Genomic DNA, 25,386 nt, shown 5'->3' with positions numbered 1-25,386 from the left:
GGTAGGTGCTCAGTGCGGAAACGGTCGAAAGGCTTCTCCCGGGGTGGCGGGAGAAGTTGCAACGCTTGCTGCACTGTTTCGCGTCGCTCAACTTGTTTTGTACATCTAGCTGTTGATTATTTTACATGAATTTATTATACAGCTAGTGTAGAAGGGCATCACTGCAACAGATAAAAAAAAAACGCGGCAGATGCCGGAAAGCCGAGCAAGAACAACTCTAGACAAAGAGACATTATTGCGCCTCAATAGTTTGGCTAATAGTTTGACTAACTAAAACTTTTCGCGTAGCTTAGTTCCTGGTTCTAGGCCTCAATCATCAGTCCCGCGCTACCCGGAACGAAATCACTAATTTCTCGCATGTATTTAGATAAAACCACGTCTCGGGTTTTGTCAACGCGGGAGACAGTCCAGTGACAGCCCTCGGTACTGACTGCGTTTTTTTTCTTTTTTTTTTTTTTTTTTTTTTTCAGAAATGATAGAGCGGCATAGCGCAGGCGTTATGCGTTATAATTTACGCGTTTAACATTTTTCACTGAGTAGCATGTCAGTGTGTGATGTGCTCAATTTACTCAGCTCGCGTGATCACCTGCCCTTGTATGTGCTAATGACTGTGCTGCAATCTAAATGTGGCTTCTGCTGTAACTTTGCGGCCGTTTGTAGATGGGCATGTTGGCGACTACACAACCTCCACAGCAAAGAGAATTCCGGCAAACTATGCAACAAATGGCAACGTGAACTCGGCCGCTTTGAATACTCAGATCTGGGCCGCTTTGACGACTGTTTTAAAGAAGGGCACTGTGGGGGTAGTTGTGCATCTTGTTTAAAGGGCTGCGAAGACTGACTTCACAGTGCGGTTACTCCTAAAAAGCCTTAACAATTTTTCATGAGCGGTAAACACAACCTTTCACTCATTTTGTTTGTAATCTTTCTCAAATTGCACGATATGCTCTGAATATAGGTATTGCAGTCAGTCTTTAACTGCCAAGCAGCTATATTTCTTTTTTTTTGCCAATTTCCTGTAGTCTCTTGTCGGCAAGCAGACAATCAGAGATGCAGTTAGCAGTTTTTACAGGCAGCTTTAAACCTGGTGGGCATTACCAGAAAACTGCGACTCCCGTGTCTAGTGTCGTCCTTGTTATTGTTACTCTGTTATATTTCATTGTGCTTTGCACCATTGGATCCCAGGGAAGACTAATGTAATGGCGCATTTGACAAACGTTTAATGGTAAATGGCTGTAGTAGCTTGCATGTGTGTGATGCGTTGTGCCAACAAGCATGACTGTAAGAGCCAGTTCAAAATCTCTTAACTGAAAATTATTTAGAAAAACTTTCATTTAAATCTGAAGCAGGTGAAATGTTTGGGCAGTCACGGAATGTAAAGGTCATGTCCATGAAACAGAACTAAATAGCAAAATTTCTATCAGACATCAAATTTCTGCGCAAAACAACCCCTCAAGCTCCTCAAGGTTTCGCGTGGCAGCGGGCTGCTTTAGTGTTGTGAGTTCTGGCCGCGAGGTTTATTTTGACTGTAGCGCAATCACGAGAGCATGTATCAGGAAGGGCATTGTGAGAGATCAGCGAAGCTCAGCTTGTACTCGTAAGCATGCCGTTTTACCCATGGTGTGAAATCACCATGGGTAAATGTTTATCTGTACACTTCGGTAATGCTCGAGTTGTGTTTCCTTACTGGCAGTGTTCAAACTAGCCGGTGTCCGCACTGTTCATTGAATTCATTACAAGTTGTTTTCTAAATTATGTGCAGGCAGCTTCATGGGCCATGGAAAGCCTCCCCAGCCACAAGGAACTCCAAAGGATAAGAAGACAGCAACACAGTTCTGACGTGCTGCAGAAAGAGCTGCAGCACACTAGAAAATCCTTGGAGCTCCAATGCAGTGACTGCCAAGGAATGATATGAAAGTCGTTTAATCTGATTTTCTTTTTCTTGATTGCTCATGTATATTTTCCTGACACTAATCTAAACTGTTTTTTTTTTGTGTGTGTGGTAAGCTACTACGTGGTAAAAAGACTACGGATTTCAGGGCATCATGCCAGAATAAGGTGCATGGCACCAGTACTCCCTCACGGTGTGGTTGTCCATTTGGACGTTTGTATGATCTCTGCTGTGCGTCAACTAACACCACATACATGGCTAATGTACTATTACAAAGTGCAGCCTGTCTAGTATTGAGTGATATCAGTATTATTTATCTTAGTGTATGAGAGACAAATTCAAATTTAAAACTCGAGAAATCTTATTTTGCTTCACTTGCCTCAGTATTTTCGAAGTTATAGAAAACTATTCAACAGAAATTGGATAGATTGCTGTGCATTCATAATACATACGAATTAGTGGCTGCATGATGTAATTCAATTGGTTTCAAAATTTCTTCATATTTCTGCTAAAAGTCTAAAAAGGGAAATTCTCTACTTGATATTTACATGACTCAGTGCAGAGCAGTGATAGTTTTTGTACATGTTGGCTGTAGACTGATTTTTGTGCCGTCAAAATTTGGCTGCATTTTTTTAGAATTTTTTAATTGTCAAGGTTAAAATGTCGCAATATACATCCTTACACGGTCCCACATTTTCAACGCCAACTCATAAGTATGCATGCACATATATTTCCACATTTAGACCTCAAGTGCGTAAAATGGTGACAAAATGCAGCCAAATTTTAAAGGTTGGAAAATATGCATACAGCCAACACGTGCAGAGTGTTATTCTTCTGCTCTAAGCCGTGTAATGTTACCTGTTCATCAATTTTCTTCTGTTAGCTTTTATTTGCCTTTTAGCAGACAGGTGAAAACCTATTTGGCTGAGAACAAATTTGTCATTATGTGGCCAATTGGCATGTCTTCTAAGCACACAGCAAATGTCCTCCCTTTACGTTGAATAGTTCTACATAATTCTTTTCGAATGTAGGTACACGTGATCCAAAATTTTATTTTATAAGTTTTTTTTCATTTGCAGTAGGTTTTAGAACTAGTATTTTATATCAATCAGAACTAGATCAGCTGGCATTTCGAATGATTTCTATGTGTGTGTGGTGCAAAGCGATGCCTTACGGTAGCTCCGTATTGTTCAAAAGTGGCCGTGCTGCCTGAGGGAGTGTGACTGCCACATTAAAGGGCCATGCAGACAAAATACAAGCCTGTTTTCTTCGAAAGATTTGGGATTTTGTAGTGGCCGTAGCACGTGTCGGGCAGCAAATGATGCTTTATTCGCCAAGAAATTAATCAGTTGAAGTTAAAATTTTGATTCTCCCGCCAAATCGTGTGTTTTGTGACGTCTGGTCCATGACATCACAAGGAAGGGTCTTCAAGCTAATTTCAAGTGCGCCGTCCTGCCTGCAGCGGACTGCGGAGCCTTGTTCACCATCAATCCTCTTAAATATCGCCACCATGCTGTCTTCACCTTTGCTTTGTTTTTGACTGTATTTGCACCTGGCTTGGTTTTATTATGGTAGGTACTAGTTGCTCCGTGAAACATGGGGTACGTCTACAATTATGGTCACATAAGACAATGTCGCTTACACCGCTCGGCCAGTGAGACAACCCCAAAGCGCCACGGTGCTGTGCTGCTATAACAAGCATAGTGTGCGCAGTAGTTAACAGCAATACGCACTGGTTCTTCTTTTGTAACTTCCATTGTTTCACCCCACCATTCTTACTGCTATAAAATGAATATGCGTTACACTTAAGCGAAAATAGCTTATTCTGCAAGCTTATAAGCCCTGCCTAACTTGTGTTTGCTTTTGCTGTCCTCAGCCAATCGCACGGCTGTGCGTATGGTGTCATGTGTCCTATTGTGGGAAGTGAGCTAGTGGGTCGCATGGCAATTCCCTTTTTCCCTAATTATGTAGCTTATTTGAGCAACGTTTACATTTAAAGGGGCCATGGAGACAGGTCAAGTTTGGTTCCTTCAAAAGATTGCCTCGGTAGAATCAGGTTGACACCACTTTTAACGTAAACTTCACTCAAATAAGCTCTATAATTAGGAAAAAAAGGGAATGGCCATGCGACCCACTAGCTCATTTACCGCAGCAGAACCTATGATGTCATATGCCAAGCTGTGCGATTGGCTGAGGCCGGCAAACGCAAATTAGGCAGAGTTCATAAGCATGCCCAAAGAGCTATTTTCATTTAAATTTAGGGCACATTCTTTTTATATCGGTAAGAATTATGGAGCAAACAGTGGAAGTTAGGAAAGCACACATGAACATTGAAGTACCTCTGCGTACTGCTGTTGGTACTGCACGCACTATGCTTGGTTTAGATGCATAGCACTGCGAGGCTTTGGAATTGTCTCAGACAACACTGGCCAACTGACGCAAGCGCCGGTGTCTTACGTGACCATATTTGTCGAGCGAGCACCATGTTTCACAAAATGATTATTTTCTCTATGAATAAAAACAAGCCATGTTTAAATATGGTCACAAACAAACCAAAAACATAAGACTGCTTTCCGTGGTGTGGCGGCGCCATTTAGGTCAACTAACAGTAAACAAGTCTCCGCTCCACACCAACTTTAGCTGAAAGACCTGCTCTTATATCACTGCAAACGTCATTCAAACACACGTTTTGGCGTGAAAATCAAAATTTTAGCTTAAATTGATTAATTTTGCAGTGAACAAAGCATCGTTTGCTTCTGGACAAGCACTGGGGGCACTATAAAACACGAAATTTTTCGAATAAAACAAACTTGTATTTTGTCTTCATGGCCCCTTTAAAGCCGTGTCAAAATGTTTCTATCGAGGCAATCTTTCTAATGAACCAAACTTGTGTTTTGTCTGCATGGCCCTTTTAATGGTTTTCAGTAACTTTATGTGCACTAATGTGCTTTTCCTTTGTCGTGAAACATGTTTCACCTTTCGGTATTTCATAAAGTACAGCACTTTCAGACCTTATTATTTATGCCATAAATTGCTTAGAAATTAGGCTCACTCTATTTTGTAAATGAATTATTCAGGTGCATGGCACATTTCTGATATAAAAGAGAAGAGACGATTCTTATCTTTTTGTACATAACTTGTGCTACCTTAAAAAAATGTTTCATGTGAAATTTCACTTCTGCTACAGCTAGTCGAATTTATTGTGAGAAACAGAAGTGAAGTCATGCATCAAGTTATAAAGAACTTTTGTTTGTGGTATTAAGAGTGTATGGTGTACCTTTAAGACTTTAGGTGCTGCTTGATTTTGCCACTGATCTCTGTTATGTATGAAATTAGTCCAATAAAATGGTTTTGCAAGGTTTTGCAGAGTTCTAATTGTGCACTTGAGTGGAGGAAAAGCTCCATTGCAATGGAATGTTGAGCTATAACCACAAGCATTAATCAAAAGTGTCCTGAAAAGGACCTACGAGCACCTTTTTGGAACATCCCAAAAATTTCCTTTCTTTGTTCTACATGGGATGTCAGACCTCCCAGCAAAGTCCTGGTCTGGGACATCCCAGCGAGGTCTTTTTTTGTATCACTTGGGATGTTTTTGGAACTTAAGTGGGATGTCCCTGGGAGTTCCCGAACTCCCAGGTGGGACATCCCTGGCACTTACCTAGGATGTATTTGCGTTGTCTGGATATCGTCTGTCTCGTTTGCTTTCTCCTCGCGTGCTCATTTTGTTGCGCCTTTAAACCTTCTCAGTCATGGCTTTTGTCATTTGGTGCATTCGTTGGTTTGAACATTTGTCTGCTTAGAACAGGAAGGTTTGCAAGTTTTTCTGTCAGATGTGTGTTTTTGCTCCGTTTCCGCGACAACCGATCTGACTGTCCATTACATGTCCTCATGCTCCACCAGGTGGTGCATCAGAAGGCAGACGAGGCAGTCAGGCATGTCCAGACGGTACGGATGGATTCAAGACTCGGGGCGGTCACGTTCGACTGCTGGTGCGGAAGCCCCTTGGAAACGAGCGTCAGGGACCGCAGAATTTGACTCTAAGCAAAGGTGAGAACACGGAAATATGCAAATTGCAAGGGCTAAATCAAGGTAAAAATGTTATAAAGCTGAACTGAAAGAGACCATCAAAACATATTCGTTCAGCATGTTGGATTCTCGACCCCAGGGTTCAAACTACTGGGCAGGACGGTGCCAAAACTATTTAGGGGACCCGACTGGGTCTGAAGGAAAACTGTTCACCCTCCCTTATTTTCCTTCCACTGGTTTTGATGCCTTTTGCTGTGAGCAAAATAAAAAAAAAACTTGAAACACTTGCACAATGCACAACTTGAGTTGCAACTGCAGTTTGGTCTTGTGAGAGACGTCGTGAACACGCTTAGCAACCAATTACGCATTGCCATCCAACCTAATGTATGGTGAAAAAACCATACACACTGAAAGCAGAAAAAGACACTCGTTTGCGTCGCAGACAAATGGGTGGGAAGTGGGGGGGAGAAACGCCATCTTCAGAAGGCTTGACAATCAGCTCAAAAGTGGATCAAACACCAGTGCCATGTGAGTAGTGCACTAATGCTGTATTGCAAATGTAACTTTATTCCAACACATTGTTGCGGGAAGCAGCACTGGACGCTGGCACATAGCTCCGAGGATCCCATGCCGCCGCCGCCGAAACGCCGGGTGGCACAGACTTACTTCGAGCTGTCATGGCCGCATTGCAAATAGATGCCTTGGTGTTGTAAATCGATCGTTTCACCACTAACCATCACTCGTCTTTTCAGTCCTGCCACCAGGTGACAATATTGTCGAACCAACCACCCCCAACATGCGGTCAGACCTAAAGTGAGGTGGACAGCATCCTGTAGCATTATCTGCAGACTCAGCTGGTGGGGGAAAAAATGGCCGTGACCACGTGGAAGCTAGGTAGCCTTTCTGGCCTTTAGCATACCCACCCTTAACCAGTTCGAACGTCCCCTTGTCCTTGTCCTGCCAGTGTGCGTGTATCGTCCTGCTACAATAATACCCGTGCCACACGTACACGAAAAATGACATTAAGTGTTTAAGGCCTTCAGATACCAAATGACATTATTTGGGCAGCCCATGCTACACGCGAAAACATGATGGTGATAATGACCAAAAAGAGAAATGCGCCCACATTTTGGAAGTTTTTAACGTAAAGAAAAAAGCCTTACAAGGGTAAAAAATGTTTTTTTACCCTTGTGGGAACCAGAAGGTGGGAACCAGAAAAACCGGTTTTGCCTTCCAAGCCCAAACTTCAAACGGTCGTAACTTCTGCTACAGACCAGATAGAACGATACTGTTAGCCTTATTGCACTCCCTGATTCGTGCACAGTTCACTGGTGACTTGTTCAGCTGCATCACTCCAGCAGTTTTTTTAACAAAAGCTGTCAGAATAAAATCACACATAAAAATCCAAATAAATTTGAATGTAGTCCTTTTACACAAAAAAAAATTTTATATCTACAATCAGAATGAAAAACTACATATGTCCTCCAATATTTGTCATCATAACTGTAAAAATAAACATTTTTGGTTTAAGACCACTGTGCCCTCTTAACAGAGTTATACAGTCGAACCCCGCTACAACGAACGCCGCTTCAACGAAATTTCCGCTTCAACGAAATATTTCCAATTCCCCGTCAGCCAGCCATAGAAGTCCATGCAACAAAGTCCTCGCCACAACGAACCATTTGTCAGGCTTGCTTTCGCTTCAACGAAATTTTCGATGATTTGGGCTGGGTTTGAACAATTATTTTACAATAAAATAAGCCTAGCGCCAGCTATCTGTAACTTTTTATACATTCAGGACGCTTAGTTTCACCGAAAACATGCGCGTTGCGACCACACCGCCACAAAAAAAAAAAAAAAAAAAAAAAAAACTCATAGGCGGACGTTATTGTTTGATGGTGATAACGATGTGGCTGGCCGTCTTTACATGAGGCGCAGGCCCGGTTCGCCAAGCCGGAGCTACAGCCAATCCGTATCCAGTTGAAATCGCACAAATGTGCTCCGCTGCTGGCGCGGCGCCGCCATGTATGCGTTGTGAGCAGCTGTCCTTGCCGTTTTCCTTCTACCATTCTTAATAGCCAGGAGCAAAAATCATGTTTGCGTGTTTGATCTTGAAGCCAAGTCATCCTATCTTAGTCATGAGCGCGCAGTTGTGTTAAATGCAAGCGCGCGCGTCTAACCTGCCAAGGTCAGTAGCTGCCGCGCCGTGTCAGATGATAAGATAACGGCACTGCTCCTGCTACAAGTGAGAGGGGGGCTTCCGACGGCCTAGCAGCTATCTGCAAGTAATCAGCTCGGTGGACGCGCCTTGTTGTACAGCAATACGTTTTGCGCCTGCATTTCTTCACCCCACTCGTAACGCGTTCTTTGGGTGGTGAAAAAACAGATAACCATTGGTATGTTTGTTATCCGAATGAACATGACGTTATTGCGCGTCACTCCTTTTTCTAAACATTGTATTATGCTGCCAATGATGCGGAAGCATATGGGACTATTTTTCTGGCCTTTCCGTGGTGTGTTGCGGCAGATTTCGCCTCAACGAATTTTCGCTTCAACGAAATTTTTCGCACGTCCCGTCAATTTCGTTGTAGCGGGATTCGACTGTACTGTGATATGGATAACTCACAATCAGTGGCAACCCAGCTACGGGGGTGAGGTATGAAGGCTTGGGAGCAGCGAATGCATTCAAGTAGTGCAGCATGTGGAAGCCTCCCTCCAGCGATGGCCGTTGTTAGAAGAGGAACTCACAGATAGCGCCATGTGGAGCGTGGAGGCGACAGAAACCACGCAAAAACAGCCCCGCAGAAGTGGTTCCACAAGCTCCCCCCTTCGACAGAGCAGGAATGAACTTTATGAGGACAATGCATCCAGTTTCAATAGCACCCTGTCTGCAACTTGTCTTGGACTTTTTCTTTAGCCATGCAGCTGTACCAGTAAACCCAGTTAATCACCCCGAACACCCAAAGTCAAGTGAGGCGATTTTTTTTTCTCGAAATGAGCCAGATCCAGAAACCAGAACTGAGTCGGATAAAACTGCAGTGGCAAGAAAAACTCGCCAACTTTCTCCTAAAAAAGGGGTGCCGAGAAAATAGTTGAGATAACGCCCTGAAAACGTGAACGCAGATCGTAGTTCGTACCGAAAGTGAGCCAGATCCTGCTGTTTCACGGATCAAAATATACATTTGCCCAATGGGATTTCGCTTTTGGCTTGGCTGTTCAGACTTTTTCATGGGTGTTTTCGGAAGTTTTTGTTTTGCTTTTTGTAGCCAGCCTATAATGCGTTCAGACGGCAAGTAGGAGATCGGCAAAAATCTGTCCCCAGATGTCAATGACGAAGTGAACCGAAAAAGTCAACGAAATGAAACAGCGAGGCGTGAAACAATGACTTCATTTCGTCTCACCCGTCCCAACAAAATAACTCTGGTTATATTTATTTTGTTTATTCCCATATTTATCATTTTAGGACTTAACTAAATAGCCGCTGCTTACAAGCCCTGGCAAATCCCCCCCCACCCACTGATACTACAAACCACTTCATTAAGGTGAAGAAGAAAAAGATGTGAAGTGTTTTGAAAATTCATGGCAAAGCAATGAAGAGCTTGCTTACTTTGTGAGTGCCTTCAGGCGTGCCCAAGAAAATTATTCCATGGAAGAATAGAGCGGCTAATGGTGCCAAGAGGACTCACCTTCTCCCCATGTATAGTTGTACTGTTCTTGAAGCCCTGTTGCGTACTTTAAACTATTATCACGGCAACCGTGAGAATTACCATCAGAAATTTCTCACGGCAGTCGCCTCTCGTTGGCTAAGCATACTACCCGCAGATTCTATGGAATAAATATTCCCTAAAAAGCCGCACTTGCAGCTGCCTCCGTTGCGCTGCAGTATAGTACTTGGATTCAAACGCGAAAGCGCAGGTTCGAGTCCGACCTTGCGATGTTCCTTTTTTTTTTTTTTTTTTAGCTTTCGCAATTTTTCGGTCATCGTGATTTTGTTAATGCTTTTTTTACTCTGATTTTTACTATATCAATAGATCGACGCGCAGGACTTCTATAATGGGTTGAATTACGTTTAGCATAGATTGTGTTCTGTGTCGTTGGGCTGGGTTAGATTAGGTTTGTTGCAGTTGGGCTGGATTTGGGTGGGTTACGATGCGTTCGGTGAGGTTATGTTCTTTTAGGTTACATTGGGGCGTAATATTATTCAGCAAATTTTCGGCCAGCCAGCTTTTACGGAAATTGCCGTGAGCATTTCGCGGAGGAAATTCTCACGGTTGCCACGAGATTAGACGCAGCCTATTTTTAATGCCTTTTCCACCAAAACTGAATCGCACCATGCCTAAAAGTCAATTTAATTAAAGTTTTCACAAGAATGCCACATCAACTTCAGTGTTTTAATTCAATATGAGCCAAATACAAACTTATCATTCCGATATTGCTCAAATTGATGGCCTAATTTTTAATTACTTGTGGCCATAAGCTTTCCCTAGCTGACATGCAAAATACATCACATAATGGCTTTGACGGCGTTGCATTTAGGTCCGGTAACAAGCTTCCGCTTGTTGCTCTAGTTCGTGTCAGGTGGATCTGGCTCATTTTGGGAAAAAAGAAAAAAAAAAACGCTTGAAGCGTTCACTCATCCTCATCATCCCGCCTGTGTACATTTCAGGATGAAAGAAGGCCTGCCCCTCGTTCATCCAGCCTATCCCTGTCTTGCAAGGCCCTTGTCCAGTTCGGCCTCCAATCCTTCCTTCTAGCTAAGGGTCTTTCTCTGCTTCTAGCTCCATCTCTTGGCAGCCACTCGGATACCCTTGTGGTGGTCTGTTCTGTGAATTACATGCCCAGCCCAAGTCCACTTCTCTTCCTCAATTTGAACTACAACAAGTCTATGCGAGTTTGTTCTCTAATACAGAACGCCAAGTGTTCCTCCATCCCCCTTTCCTCCACTGCCCAAGTTTTACTTCAAGGCACTTAGGCATCACATTTTTGCCCCATAAGCCATCCCTGGCAGTATGCAGTGGCTGTATACCTTTCTTTTCAGTGGTAGATGCCGAATTTCTTTTTCATGGTTGAAATCGGCTGTGTCAATTTGTTTGATATAATTATATTCATCGACCTCTTCAAGCATGTCTTTACCTACTCTGAAGGTGAGGCTTTCCGCTTTTCTGTTTATTCGAATCATTCATGTGCTCTATTGAAATAATGATGGTTAAGGGGGGACGTGGGTCTTAAAACAACTTCTTTTAATTTTCAAGTAAACTTTGTGAAACTCGTCAGTCTTGCTGTTTTTTTCCCACTGATTTCAAATATGCCCTTGTTTTTTCAGTTGGTCAATTAGTTCTCGAGATAATTAGAGATAATTAGCCATTTTTAGTGAAACAATAGACATAACAGTGTTGGTCATAAAATAGTAATTTTCATGTTTTCCAACAATATGAACCCTGATGAGTGTAGTAATCGAAGCAGATTTTTGATGCATCGCTTGGAACTAATTTTACTGCTCATTAAACTTTGGTGTTTGAAATGGGCACTCAAAATGGTTCCTTGCCACTGGTGCTACCAAAGTTTAATGAGCTGTAAAATTAGTTCTAAGCAATGCATCAATAAACTGCTTCGATTATTGCACTCACCAGGGTTCATAGTATTGGAAAATATAAAGATTACAAATTTATGACCACCACTGTTTTGTCTATTGCTTCACCAAAAATGGCCAATTATCTCTAATTATCTTGGGAACTAATTGACCAGCTGAAAAAAACATGGCATATTTGAAATCAGTGGGGCAAAAGCAGTAAGGCTGACGAGTTTCACAAGGTTTACTTCAAATTAAAAGAATTAGCTTTAAGACCACTGTAAGTCCAGGTAATCACTCAACATACCCAAAATAGTGGGCGTGGGAACAGCGCAGAAATGCGGCACCGTAACTTTGCTCGCTTGCGCACACAGGTTGCTTCACTTCTATCATCGACTGCTGGGCATGAGCCGCGGCCAGTGCTTCTACCTGATAGCGACCAGTTTTCAGCCAGTCCAGAATTGTGCCGGCAACACCCCTGCAACATCTTCCCGAGCCAGGCGGCCACTTCATCGGTTGTGACGTCATGGCGAGCCCAGGATAAAAACGGATGGCACCAACCTGGCCCCTCCAGTGGGCGTGGGAACAGCGCAGCAATGCGGCACCGTAACTTTGCTCGCTTGTTCACACAGGTTAGTAACAATACTTCTTTATATGCAAAGAAGTCAAACAATGCATGCTTGATGCTGTTCCCATGCCCGGGAGTCTTGTCACTGTTAAGTGAATGTGTTGATGTTATATCTATGCTTGTCTTACTAGCTGGCGACGTTGAAGAAAACCCAGGGCCCAATAAAAAGGTTCCAGAGTCGGACGCATCCAATAGGGCTCATGAGCCAAAATTTAGTGACATGTTTGCTCTTCTGCAGAGCATGAACTCTCGAACCGAAAAAATGGAACAGGACCAAGTGAAGTTAATATCTAGCGGGAATGAAATTAAAAACAACCAGGAAGCAATCGAGCGCAAAGTTAACGACATCGACCGTAGGCTCGCCGCTGTTGAAGCAAAAGCGTGTGACAATGCCGAGGTCGGGGATGAACTTTTGCAGCTGAGGCAGCTAACCGACCATCTGAGCAGAGAAAACGCTAGGTTGCACGATGAACATTCTCAGCTTTGGGATAGAATGAAACGCAGTAACCTCTTGTTTTACGGTTTGACAGACTGTCCCCAGGAGAAATGGAACCAAACTGAAGAAAAATTGGTTGAAGAGATCACTACCGTTTTTAAGTCACCAGTGCCGAGCGAAGCACTTGAGCGAGTACACAGGCTAGGAACGTACAGGCCCAACCAAAATAGGCCTGTTATTGCGAAGTTCGCATCTTGGTAAAGCAGGAATTACTATCGGTCAGTGGAAAATTCGAAGAGAGTGGCATCACTAAAAGGGAGGATTATTCCTTTCAAACACGGCAGGCGCGAAAGAAGCTTGTAGAATTTGCCAAACAAAGGGACGTTTGCTTCAAGCTTCGGTATAATAAGTTGCTCATAGGTGATAAACGTTACGGTTACAATTTTTCTGACGACAGTGTGTACGAACTTGGCGGCGCCTCTGGGGAATTCGTTAATCAACAGCTTTCAGATGAACACTCAGTTTCCAGAGCACCGCTATCAGTTGCAAACTCGCCGCAGAAGCGACACGTGACGGGTGGGGGGCAGTGCCCGAAAAATTCGCTTTCTTTTCTTTTCACAAACATAAGGAGTGTCGTATCGAAACGCGATGAACTAACTGCGGCGGTCGACACATGTGACGCTGACGTTGTGTTGTTAACAGAAACGTGGCTTACTTCAAAAATTAACAGCAGTGAATTGTTTGACTCTATAAAGCCTTTCAATGTGTATCGTCGCGATAGAGGTGATAGATGCGGCGGTGGTGTACTTGTTGCGGTAGCGGATCATATATCTTCATCTTTTGTGCCTGTTGTAACCAATTTAGAGATCGTATTTGTTGAAATTTGCACAAGTTATAAAAAGATTATCTTGGGTATCTGCTATCATCCACCGTACTGCGATCCGGGCTTTGTAAATAGCCTTCACGATACTGCTAACATGTTATGGAGGGTTTTCCTAATGTACCAGTCCTTTTAGCCGGAGATTTTAACTACCCAAATATATTTTGGTCCAGTGATGTACCTCAGTTAAGTCCGTTTTCTACTGACAGTTATAATTTTTTGAGCTTTTGTTCTGATTTCAACTTTACGCAAATTGTTACCCAGCCAACCCGTATTACACCTACTACTTTGAGCGTTTTAGATCTAGTGTTAACCAACGTGCCTGACCTGTTCATGTCTCCACTTTGTTTGCCTCAACTAAGTGATCATTGTTTGCTCCATTTCACTATGGATGTTTGTGTCCCTCATCATGAAAATTATACTAAGCGCATTAGAGATTACGCTGCTGCCGATTTTGATGCCATCAATAGAGAACTTTGTTTATTTCTGGACAGCTATCTTGATGAATTCGAGGCTCGTTCCGTTAATTCGAACTGGAATTTATTCAAAGAAAAAGTAACATACCTCACTGAAACGTTTGTTCCCCTGAGGTTAGTCACCACCAATAAGAATGCTCCCTGGTATAGCCAATCTTTGAAAAGGTTGGCTAATAAGAAAAAAAGGCTGTTTCGGTCTGCTAAAGTTTCTAACTCGCAGGCCAGATGGGATTCTTACTACGTTGTTAATGGGGAATACAGGAGGGCCACAAAAGCAGCAAAGGAAGCCTATTTTAATAACACACTCCCCAATATGTTAGCCAACAACCCGAGACAATTTTGGAGGGTGGTGAATAAAAAAGATACTCGCGAAATAACACTTAAAACTTCGGACGGGTTAACCCATAAAGATGACTGCGCTGTTATTCTCTGTGACACCTTCGCGGCGGCAGTGTCGGGTTTCCTCAACAAAGGATCAAATCCTGTTTATCAAGCTATCTCCCGATGGAAGCAATTCGTTTCGACACAGCAAGAGTACAAAAAATCATAGAAAACCTTAAAGTCTCGTCTTCCGCCGGAATCGACAACATTACTTCCAAGTTTCTAATAAACACTCAGGTCTACAGCTCCATTATCTTAACAAAAATATTTGAGCAATCTCTGGAAGCAGGCTGTCTTCCGGATGTTTGGAGTGTGGGAAGAATTATTCCATTCTTTAAGTCAGGTGATAAACTTTGTCCGGAGAATTACAGACCAGTATCAATCACTTCGATACCATGCAAAATAATGGATCACGTAATTTATTCGCAGCTTGTAAAATTTTTAGAGGGCAATTCTTTCTTTACTGATTCGCAGCGTGGATTTCGTAAAAACTTTTCCTGTCAAACGCAACTATTAGGTTTGATTCACGATTTGCATTCTATTCTTAACAACGGCACACCCATTGACTGTATCTTTTTAGATTTCTCAAAAGCGTTTGATAAAGTACCTCATGATTTACTCATTTTAAAATTACGGAGCCTCAATATAGATGATAACGTCCTCGCATGGGTGATTGCTTTTCTCAGTAACCGTTCCCAATTTGTAACTGTTAATAACTTTGACTCGCCCAAGGTCCCGGTTGGCTCTGGGGTCCCACAGGGCTCTGTGTTGGGACCATTGCTCTTTCTGGTCTATATAAACGATTTGCCTCTAAACATTACTTCTTCAGTCAGTCTTTTCGCAGATGACTGCGTAATTTATCGGGCAATTAAGGGTCATTCAGATGTTCTAGAATTGATGGCAGATATGGATCGGGTTCAGAAATGGTGTGAGACTTGGGGCATGACGTTAAACGTTAACAAATGCAAGTACATGCACGTTAACCGTCACAGCACTAGTATCAAAGCTTATCAAATTAATAATATTCTTCTCGAAGCAGTAAATTCATATAAGTATCTGGGTATATACATAACTTCTACATTATCTTGGAAGACACACATTGAATATATTGCAGCTAAAGCTAATAGCACGTTGGGCTACCTTCGAAGAAATTTTAACCAGGCACCCGTTTCCTTGAAACTCTTACTTTATAAAGTATTGGTACGTAGCAAATTAGAATATGCGGCATCTGTTTGGGACCCTGGTCATGACTTGCTTATCTACGAATTAGAACGAGTGCAGAATCGGGCAGCACGCTTCATCGTTTCTAATTACCATCGCACCTTGAGCGTCACATCAATGAAAACCACACTAGCATTACCCCTACTGTCTCTTCGCAGGAAAGTGTTTCGGCTGTGTCAATTTCACAAAATTTACTTCAGCAATCCATTACTCAGAAATAGATTATTGGCCCAACCAACTTACGTTTCCACTCGCATTGATCATCGCCATAAAGGACTTCCGTCAGCGCACACCAAGTGTTTTCAGGAGTCATTTCTGCCAAAAACTTCTGTATGTTGGAATCATCTTCCTCATGATATTGTTGGTATCCAAGATGCTGCTTTATTTAAAGTTGCTGTCACTAATTTTATTTGTACGTAGCCTTAATTCAACCCTGTCGCAAGCGATGTTACTTGATTGCAATTTTTCTGTTGTTGTATTTTGATTTGTATGCTGCACATGTATGTATGTACCCACTGCCCTCTGTAATGCCCTCGGGCCTTGAGGGTAACTGAATAAATAAATAAATAAATAAATATACGCATATATAAACCAACAACGAAAAACAGACGTTGGTAGGGTAATGATAACGGTGATGGTTAAAGTTGTGCCACCATGTTTTTATTAGATGCCGTAAGGGGGGCGACAAGTTTGCCAAGCATGACAGCTGGCTCTGAAGTGCAAAGCGACTTACCGAGTTTTTATTTGGCAAGAGTGGAAAGGTTTCATAATGCACCGGACCAGTTCCTATTTTACATGACATGACATGCTTTGTCAATACATATCTACTGCTCAAGCAAACCAGTCATTCAAGTCATCGTGGCCGGGTAAACTACAGACTTTCCCGGGAAGCTCTGTTTGATGCAATCGCCGTCTGATTTAATCCAGGCACCAGCCAATTTAATCCAAATGCTATCTAATTTATTCCAGGTGCCAGCGAATTTAATCCAAGTGCCAACCAATTTAATCTGTGCGCCAACCAAATTAGTCCAGCTGTCAGAATTTGTGTGATATTAGGCGAAGATTTGCGGACTTTGTTGAACGTTGTGTGGTGAAAACGTAATGTTTCTTGATCCATTATGTGAAAAATATCTTGTGCGCACAGCTTAATGGGCATTTACTAACACCCGCAGACCAAGAGAGTGGTCGTTTTTGATCCGCTGGTAACGCGTGCTGTGAGCTGATTTTCTGCGAGAGCGCCAGCGATGGCTCACGTCAGGAGCATCGTCTGCTCCTTGTGTTCAGAAGTTCCTTTGATCAAAACACGTTACTTAAATGCCCTTTGCATTCTGATTTTCAATTAATGAATGCTTTTCTGCCGTGTTACGTATTATTTCAAAATTATAATATCGTCTGCTCGCGTCAGAAATATCGCCCGCTCACGTCAGAAGTATCCTCTGCTCGCGTAACCATACGCTGGCAAGTCTGATGGCGTAACAATACGCAAGCAGACGACACTTCTGATGATCTCGCAGACGATCAGCACCAAGAGTCAGTCAAACAAGACCGCTCTCCTGATCTGCGCATGTTAGTAAATGTTCATTAGGCTGTGCACATAAGATATTTTGCACGTACTGGATCAAGAAAAACCACGCTTTTACCACACAATGTGCGAAAAAGTCTGCAAAGGTGCGCCTAATTTCGCACAAGACGAGGATGCGTTCGGATAGGGACAGCCAAAGTGGTGTCATGACCATTTTTTGTTTTGAACAAAACTTTTAGGGTGCATAGAATATTGTGTCCTCACCAAGGATCTGACACAATCTCAGCGAGAAACAGCATACTTCGTGAACTAAAAAAAAATATTAGGACGCGACTGGGCAAGGCTACTCGCAGTGTGCCCGGCGTGGCAACTTTGGTGGCCCGTAAAACAAGAAGGAAAATTTTCTGAATCTTCATATTCTCTACACCAAATACTTGCAAACTTTTCTGTTGAAGTCAGCAAGCTTGACTTGTTCGTACTCACATATCTTCAGAAAATATTGTCACGAAGTCAAAGATGACACAGTCGTCTTCAAGGAAAAACAAGTTTATTGGAGCAAACTTGTGCTCCCCTAACAACTGAAAAAGTTCACAGGCGGCGAAGCATCAGTCAACAAAGTGACGTGCATTAGCGAGCATCGGCGATTCGAAAATGCCGCGGCATCTGTTGTTCCTCGAACCGTCAATTTACATCCAGAACATTGTAGATCAAAGAAGATTATTGTAGGCTAGTGACGTTATGGCAAAACGCTCTCCGTATCAGAATGAGATGATCCGCCCGGCATAAAAATAAAGAATGGAACACGCGTTTCGCTTGGGACACAGATAACACAGCCGGGCGCGGCCGGGTACTAAAACCAAAACATAAACAAACAAACCAAATGCCTAGTTTGCGACAATATCATCCCAAAATTGGTCAGAAAAGCAATGTCGTTCAAAAATGGCACTTTTAAAAAAAATTAATTTACACATTGGCTTAAAATCTAGGCAGCGTCTCCTGCCACGCGTGTGGCACCAGCCACGCCCCCCTGGCAACGGCTGCTGCCACGCGTGACGTCATAATGACGTCATAACATTAATAATTGTCATTATTTTGTGTAGTGTAGTCCGAACTACACATTTTTTTTATTTGCAGTACAAAATAACGCACCATTGAACTGCTAAAACTTTTCTAAACAAACAATTTTTGTTCTTGCGGGAGCAGCCGGCGATGCTGCTGCTGCTGCCAGCTGCCGTACCGCGTACATGGAGTCGCGTATCCGAAAGCGTGACGAAGCTCCGATTTTTCTCGGGCCGACAACGTAGATAAACCGGAGTTCATATTGTTAGAAGCACTATCTGAAAGCGTGAGAAAGTTGCTTGTGATTATGTATTGCGTGGGGACCCAGCCAGCCTTTCTAGACCGCAGAAAAATAGCCGCTCTCGAGTAATGTTGACCTGTGACCGCTTGGTTATGCTTGGTGTACGCCGATGGTACCTGCGTACAGTTTCAGCATACATGAGACGACATCGCACAGCCGACTGGCCCCGTTCGAACAAGCTACGTTCAACACAAGAAAAGACACCGTCCGAGCGTAATTCTGTGAACCTTTCGACGCATGTCGGCGTGGCGGCATCTGCTATCAACAGTTTGCACCACGGCAAGTTCAGAATGCTTAAATGGGCGACCTGAAATCGCGGTGTGTGTTCTCGAAATTAAGACAACTTAGCAGCGCCAAAAGATAATCAGAATGTACAGTGCCGAGGACGAAGGGTAGTGGCGGCAACTGTTTTTTACTAGGCACATGTGCGCATTACAATTACAGACAATTGCGCCAAGAATAGGAAAGGTAATCTTTGGTGTCCCCACACATGTACTACGTACGTACCACTGCAGTAGATCTCCTCTTCTGAAATATTAGCAAGGAAAACTTCCGAAAATCGGGAAGATCTTATTTTCTAGTGGGCGAAATTGTAGCTTAAAATTTGTTTTACACCCACGATACATTTTATGAGCAGAAAAGTTTTGTGAGCATGCGCCACAAGCATCATAATTGCGTGATATTCAGCGCTTAAAAAGATTTCCTAGTAGAAACCAAAGATTTCGTAGTAGAATACATGATTCTACGACAGTTTAGGACCTGCGACCTTCAAAAGGTAGACTAGCTAGATGCTTCATCTCATAGCCACTGCACTGGTATAACTTTCACGTCTCACTGTACCGTGGTGTGCGCTATGTTGGCCAGACTTAATTGAGTGCCTCATGCAAAGGAAGTTAATTCAGGACACCCAGACGATAGGGTCACAGAAGAGGATGTACAGACGGTAATAGGAAGGGTGTACGCTTGGCCGGCCATCATGTCTAATACACCTACTTGCACTCCAGCATATGAAAACCTATGGGTTCTGCACAGGCTCAATAAGCAACGTCAAAGAGAATCTTAAGATGTGTCTGGTATGTGAAAGCATCTACAGATTGTTTGTGTAAACAGGTATAAGCAGCGAGCATGCTGCAAATGTAATTGATAGGCAAACGTCAAGGCTGTCATGGGGCGAATTTAACAAAAATAAATGGTGAAAAAGATCTCAATTTCAAACTGCATTATGTTATATGTGCTGTGCATGCACTATAAACACAGTCATCAGTGTGTTAACTGTACGTAAACACTCAAGTGATATGATCAAACGGAACTAGAGGCCCCACTACAATCGCCCAGTTATGTTTCTTTGCAGTGGAATAGGTCGGTATCTGTTAGTCGCACAAACAAGATTCTCTGATGGCATGGAGAAATAGCTGGAAAGTGGCTATGGAGCTCCAGCTACTTTACACATTTTCTGTAATACCAGTTGTTTGAAGTTTGCAATAAAATTGATGTCATTTGTTAGTCTTTTTAATGAACGAAACTTTTCGTGGCCACAAAACAGTGGTCGATAAACAAATGCTCACTTTCTTTGGTGGCTTGTAACGATTCACTAGAATTTCGCATGGCCAACCCAAGTAATCCATGGCTCATGCACTGCAGGGTAGTGCTAGTCTCCAAAAACATTTGACAGGACGATTGGAAACTAGCGCGGCCCACAGGCTCCATAGGTGGAAACCAGTAGCCCACCCACACCGTGCCGTAAAACAGCTAATGAATGGAGTGAGTTTGCTAAATATTAAGCAGGTTCAAAGGGTAGGTTGGCATTGATAGATTTTATGCCATCGTTCACTGTGCGTAGATTAACTATTTAACGGGCACAATAGTCATTTTTGTTATTTCTGACAGTTCTTGAAGGGTTGCCTAAATGTTCTTTAACAAAACAAAAAGTGAAAGCTCTCAGTTAGGGATTTTAAAAACATTGTTTAGCCTCTCCAGCAATTGTCCCAGCCTGAAGGAACTCGGCTGATAGTTGGTGCCGACTGTCGTCCTCGCTCGCTAGCTCCCTGACCAAGCACATGAATGCAGTGACAAAGAAAGACGGTGACCAAAGTGAGAAGAGAAGGTGGATCCCGTACAACAGCCCTTGATCATCTAAACACCAGAAAAAAGCGCCGATGACTCACAGGCCACGACTAGGGCGTTAAAATACCTTTTGACATACATTTACAGGGCATTTACAACCTTTTATAAAAACAAATCTTATGATTACACACAGTCCCTCCATAGAAGGGGTTTGTTTCAGACAAGGTCGTTGAAATTTGTTATTAGTAGCAACATAAACTCATCATTGGTCCCTTTCATTCAGACACTTACGGACTTCGTTTTAAAAACCCTGCTGTTTCTATTTCACGTATAAATGAACTGCTTATGCAATATTCTCTTATTTACCTATGTTCGAAGTAAACTGTGTTATACTGTAAAATGTGATGTGCCGAGTGCATGCAGGTGTAACATTCTTCAATGGGACATGCAGAACATGAAGCTCAGTGCTGATAAACTTAAATTTAAAGCTTCCCATGTTGCTTCTTTATTTTTGTAACTATTCTCTCTACCAAATATCTTGGTGGTAACTCAACTAAGCTCACCTTTTCCCTAGGCCTTTATAATTGTTTTGCTCTGCAATTATACATTCTCAGCTGGAGCATGCCTGCTGAATTAAGGCCCCAACCACGCTTTGCTATTTCTCAATTGCAGCTGTATGAAATGTTGCTCTTTACGTTTTGCCAATGATTTCCAACAGGCCATTTAATTGGTGTCAAAACCATTTTATACCTTTAATTGCTATTTATAGCAAACAGTATTATATCATTTTTCACAACACATTTTGTTGTAACCTCATTCAATGATTTTGTTACCCCGCCAGCCTGGTTCATAAATCTTTGCGTGAACATGCCCGTCTTGCAGCTAATCTGCAGTAACAGACACCACACATTTTGGCATTCCAGCGTAGCTTTGGTGTCCGCAAAAAGGAATCTTTTTCTTGGCTCCTCTACAGCGCTTTGTAGAAAAAGATCACTTGCTGGTTTGGCTTTCCCGTAGGACTTTAGTGTAGTGCAAGAAAGTATCGCTTGCTTATTCCTTTTTTATTGAGGTTTTAATGCTGTGCATGTTCCAGAAGAACCCTGGTATTTTGTTTAGAAATGGAGCTTCACAGCACAAACAGTGCACAGAAAGTAGAGCTACTCACTTTTTGCATAAACACGGAAGTTTGGCAGATCACTTATCATTGACAAGCAAGTGTTTGATTTCTGGCTTAAGGTGCAACGCTGGGATAGTTTACTAGTTGGGGGGAAAAAACACAGCACTGATAAACGGTACTGAAGTACTAGGAAAGGTGCTGTGATCAACATGGTTTTCATGTGTTGGCAGCTTTTAAGTGCGAATGCACTTTATAAGCGACCCTGAATTCCGTTGACCGCCGTCCGTCCACATAGCAACAGCTGCGGGTGCGCGCGCTCCTCGTCTTCCTTGGCAACGGGGGGAGATGGGCGCGCGCTGCATGGCCGCTGACATGGCACATACCCACGTGGGGGATTGGCCAGGAATCGGGCGTGAGAAGGGCTAATGCACCCGCTTAAAGGAGTACTGACACGAAATTTCAAAGCTGAGATCCGCTCTAGCAATCAAGTACAACGACAACACAAATAGGTGTCTGTGAATAAATGCATCTTTCTTTCTTTGTAGTTGTGTGTGTGTGTGTGATTTCTCTTTCGCGAACATTACCGAACCGCGCAAATTCAACTCCTGCATTCGCACTTTCACATTCTTCCCCTCGGGGAAATGCGGGAAAATTTTTTTGGTCCAGTGTTTTTCATGAATATTTGCCAGGGGCCTTAACATGGCCTGCTTTTGTGTAACAGAAATGTCAACAGTGAAGCACTTATCAATGCTCACATGCTGCTCATTGATACCAGAGCAAAAGTACGTTCAGCAGTCATTTTATTGTTAAAGCCACCCATGATCCATACACCTTCCAGCTGTACTGCAACTTTTACAAACACTGACAGACATTCACATCCACGCACGTGGCCTTGCCTCCAGTTCTTGCACAAGGTATTAAGAAGTACTCTTGGGAGTGGGCAATTTCACGCTCGACACTAACCATTACCCCGAAGTTGTACTTGATAAACTATTTTTTGAGCCTGTTGGCTTAAAGGATTGTTTAAGTGCCCGTTTTGTGGAAGAAAAAGAAACAGCTAATGGGCACACAACACACAACCCGTGATTGTGTTTTCTAGCAGCTGGCTTCTGACGAGACTTGCATCATTGTGAACGAAATATGGGACATTTTATAATGCCCCTTACCACTAAGTAAATTCACTTGAGCAATTTTCGAAAACAGTTTACACAGTGCGGAGTTAAAAAACAACAGAATGTGAAACGTCCCCTCACAATTGGAAAGTCTTCCTGTTCACTACCCCAAAGGCTTGGACAGTAGACGCTTAAGCACGCTTCAGTTGCGAATACAAGCATTAGTGTCAAGTTGAACTCCGCAGAGTGCTTGGGATGGGCATATAGATGTCACAGCCACTTGGAATTTGTGCATAGACTGCAAGCCTCCAAGATAAGCTCTCATCATCATTAGCCCATCCTGCTGAGAGTGAATGAAAGTATTGTGGCTGGTTATGTTCAACTCCAACCAAGCCAAACACAAGAGTAAAGAAGGAACGAGCCAATCTAACTACATACTGAACTACATACTCAAAGCAGATGGAGGAGGCAGTTTTGTTGCCTAACCAGGTTAGAGGAGGCGAAAGGTACTGGAGCAAAGGAAAGTGAAATAAAATCCAAGCAGTAATTTTAAGCCTTGCCTATCATTTCATTAAGACTTTCTAAGTTGAAAGCACAATGGTACTCTAAGCAACAAATCTGAGCATAGATGAACAATAACTGAACTGTCACTTGTTAACCTTATGCACATCGTACTTTTAAAGGACTATTAGCAGAAGTTCCAAACTTGGCTCACACGGCGATCTTATTGGCTGCACTTCTCCCATGCTTTCACAGTTGTAGCTTGAGCCTCCTTGCACAAGAAGCCAGCCAGTCAGCGAATGGTTTCAGTGGTATCTTGAGTAGATATTTTTGGACGGGCAGTTGGGCTCCACCCACGGAAGTAAAGCTGCGCTCCCTGCACGGATTCTGCAGCGCCGCGTGCACAGATCATTTCTGCGGAATAGTCAGGATACATTTCTCGGCGATAGTACTACTGTCCTGGGGGAAAAATTGCAGAAGCTACATGGGAGGTCGGATTGCGTTCGATGATGCCGTGCGCTACCTGACGACACTCGATTCGTGCACACGCTGACACTACGTCGCTCGCGTTGGCATGTCATCAAAGACAGCTACCTCGTTAGCCACGGCGCGACGCGATGGAAAATACTGATCCTCACGTTTTATAATTGAGCCACCACTCTAGAATTAGAACACAAGGCTTGGCATGGAAGAAGCGAGGCACAAGTAGACAACGAATGCAGGCGCGTAAAGCCGATAGCACGCGAACTGCAAGACAACGTGAAGCTTACAAAATATTAAACAACACTACAGTTCTAGGAGCATGTAAAAAGCGGGGCGAAGCAGCGTGCAGAAAACAATGCGTTAGGCTTACCAAGACGTGCAACAGCAAGTTCACAAAAAATACCCAATCTAAATAATTACAAGCACACCTCCCAACAAGAAAAAAGCGCCCCGAGGCAGCTGCTGTACAGGGAGATAAGGACGTAACGATGCGTCAGGCCTGCCATTCGAACCACGGGCGGAGAACATCGGGACACAAGACGTGAACACCCGGCTGCCAGTCGTCGTTAACACAAAAAACCGGCATGATCAAATGACGTAAATATGACGTTTGTTTTGTGACGTCACAGGAAGTCACGTGATTACTTTAGCTTGACGTCACTTCTGCGTGGCAGCAGCCGTTGCCAGGGGGGCGCAGCTCGTGCCACGCGCGTGGCAGGAGACTTAACCTATTTAGATTGGGTATTTTTTGTGAACTTGCTGTTGCACATCTTAATAAGCCTAACGCATTGTTTTCTGCACGCTGCTTCGCCCCGCTTTCTCCTAGAACTGTAGTGTTGTCGTTTAATATTTTGTAAGCTTCACGTTGTCTTGCAGTTCGCGTGCTATCGGATTTACGGGCCTGCATTCGTTGTGCCTCGCTTCTTCCATGCCAAGCCTTGTGTTCTAATTCTAGAGTGGTGGCTCAATTATAAAACGTGGGGATCAATATTTTCCATCGCGTCGCGCCGTGGGTAACGAGGTAGCTGTCTTTGATGACATGCCAACGCGAGCGATGTAGTGTCAGCGTGTGCACGAATCGAGTGTCGTCAGGTAGCGCACGGCATCGTCGAACGCAATCCGACCTCTCATGTAGCTTCTGCAATTTTTCCCCCGGGGCAGTAGTACTATCGCCGAGAAATGTATCCTGACTATTCCGCAGAAACGATCTGTGCACGCGGCGCTGCAGAATCCGTGCAGGAAGCGCAGCTTCACTTCCGTGGGTGGAGCCCAACTGCCCGTCCAAAGATATCTACTCAAGATACCACTGAAACCATTCGCTGACTGGCTGGCTTCTTGTGCAAGGAGGCTCAAGCTCCAACTGTGCAAGCATGGGAGAAGTGCAGCCGATAAGATCGCCGTGTGAGCCAAGTTTGGAACTTCTGCTAGTAGTCCATTAAAAGTATGGTGTGCATAAGGTTAACAAGTGACAGTTCAGTTATTGTTCATCTTTGCGCAGATTTGTTGCTCTTTCAACTTAGAAAGCCTTAATGAAATGATAGGCAAGGCTTAAAATTACTGCTTGGCTTTTATTTCCTTTTCCTTTGCTCCAGTACCTTTCGCCTCCTCTAACCTGGTTAGGCAACAAAACTGCCTCCTGCATCTGCTTTGAGTATGTATTTTGATAGGCTCGTTCCTTCTTTACTCTTGTGTTTGGCTTGGTTGGAATTGAACAAAACC

The 25,386-nt window shown here is 43.3% G+C and overlaps 1 long non-coding RNA gene across 2 annotated transcripts in view; it reads left to right on the top strand.

Annotated features, from left to right (window-relative positions):
* The window catches only part of LOC144161509 (uncharacterized), a 49,108-nt gene that overhangs the window by 2,621 nt on the left and 21,101 nt on the right, over window positions 1-25,386 (top strand). Inside the window, exons 2-3 of one of the 2 annotated variants that reach the window (XR_013320493.1) lie at window positions 5,792-5,938; window positions 11,861-12,118. This is a non-coding gene — a long non-coding RNA (uncharacterized LOC144161509). The remainder of the gene's footprint in view (window positions 1-5,791; window positions 5,939-11,860; window positions 12,119-25,386) is intronic. The other variant, XR_013320492.1, reaches the window with a different exon arrangement.

The sequence above is a fragment of the Haemaphysalis longicornis genome, unplaced genomic scaffold, assembly GCF_048455015.1.
Source record: "Haemaphysalis longicornis isolate Haplotype H1 unplaced genomic scaffold, Haemaphysalis longicornis Haplotype H1 scaffold_119, whole genome shotgun sequence".
NCBI lineage: Eukaryota > Metazoa > Arthropoda > Arachnida > Ixodida > Ixodidae > Haemaphysalis > Haemaphysalis longicornis.
Note: the sequence above shows the minus strand (reverse complement) of the source record. Positions and strands in the feature narration are given on the sequence as shown.